This window comes from Fopius arisanus, unplaced genomic scaffold (genome assembly GCF_000806365.1).
Source record: "Fopius arisanus strain USDA-PBARC FA_bdor unplaced genomic scaffold, ASM80636v1 scaffold00136, whole genome shotgun sequence".
NCBI classification, from domain to species: domain Eukaryota; kingdom Metazoa; phylum Arthropoda; class Insecta; order Hymenoptera; family Braconidae; genus Fopius; species Fopius arisanus.
In genome coordinates this window covers 77,580-79,406 of record NW_011887875.1, presented here as the reverse complement: position 1 = coordinate 79,406, position 1,827 = coordinate 77,580, and positions in this window count along the sequence as shown.

The window sequence follows — 1,827 nt, the reverse complement described above, 5'->3', positions numbered from 1 at the left end:
ACTCTTGGTTTTCCCGAAAAATGATTCTAATTCAGCCTTCAATTGTTCAAATGATGAAATAGTTCTATATTTCATCTGTTTCATGGCATAGCCTTCCAATTTACGCCCCAGAATTCCTTCTAGGAGAAGGATTCGAAGCTCTGGATATACTAATTTCCTAGAACTCTCGACTGACTGCAAAAAACAATCTAATTTATCTGCATTTTCTCCACCGAAATTACGTACCATTTGAAGGGCATCCTTTAAATCAAGATGTGCTTTCACAGATTCGCGATTTCTCCGGTTATTTTCCTGTGTCCAGGCATCTTCTAGGAGTTCTTTGTAATCATTTCGTTCCTGCTCAACCACTTGTCGGTGTAATCGCTCAGTTTCTAGGTGGTGTCCCATTTCTTCAATTTTCTTGTGTAATTCGGCCACATTGTTGCGAAGATTATCGAAACGTCGAGGTGGTCGTTCCGCCGATTGTGTCACATCAGGTTGTATTTGACGATTTTCACTACCAGGATTAGGAATGAAACTCCCTGCCCTTATTGAGCCTGCACGAGAAAACACATTAGGTGTAGGAAACGACTGAAGAGGTGTATCGTCCTTTTCTACTTCTTCTTCTTCTCCCTCCTGAAGTTCCTCGATCACGTCGAAGGGATTTCCAGGCACCTCTTGTGAAGGATCCGCTAGTCGAGGTTGTCCAGTTCCTTCGTTATTACCGGAAAGAGCTCTTAATTCTCTCTTTCGCGTACTATTTGCTAACCCAGCTCCAGGTAGTTCATCTGGCCAAACGTCGTCATTTTCCTGATGAACGTCGGCCTCAACCTGCTGATGATTATACGCGGTGAGCATACTGTGATGGCGTGATTGCCTATAACTCCGTTGCAGATTAACATTTCTATTAATGTTTCCATCTGAATTGAATAAATTTCTTCTCACTCCGCGTGTTGTGAATGAATACGAATCAAATTCAGATTGCTCTGGTTGACTACCATCTCTATTAGTCGACATAGTTGATTATTAACTCTTGGACAAATAAAATAATCGTACATGAATTGTAGCTACTCCTTGACTGTAACCCTCTTTTTCAGGGTAAGTCCTCAGTACTAGCCCTTTTGATACACTAAAGTAGTAGGGTAGGTTACCTCAGTTTGTTCTACTAGCCTTTTAATACACTGAAGTACTAGGGTAGGTTTATGAAAAATCGTCAAAAATAATCTTTTGCTGGTTTACCTTAAAGTAATCTTATCGCTCCTTCGAGGATAAAAAGTGGTTGCGATGACGGTCAGGATAGATTCAGGTAGTTCAATGCTCCGGATATTATCTCGTTCTTATCTTGAAGTGATAGACAGTGGTTGATCAGGCCTCCGTCTTCCCAAAATTGCGCTGTCACCAAAATGTTGTAGACCCGAGCAGTTAGGATCGATGATAGGGATAGATCACTTGTAGATAATTAGAAATGAATATCGCTCAGGTAGATTCAACTTTTCAACGATTAAACGATTTATTCAATAAATATAGTCTTTGATTAATGCCGTAAATATCAGGCAATATGAATTACAAGAAAGTGACTTAACGAATAATCGGAATACTAATTGTCTGTGTCTGACAACCTGACTAACTGACCCAGTGGCAACGAACTCACGAGCTTATATTTCATCGTGGATTCGATTGCAACAAGTGTTCTATCTTTGTTTTACACCTGGAGAGACATCGGGTGACGTCCCAGGTGTAGGTAAAGGCCATAGCCGTTGATGGGGCGAAGTGTTGACACTGCACCCCAGTGATTCACATTATGACGAATTTATGTGGACTTAATCCACAAATATTCGGGTTAGTTTA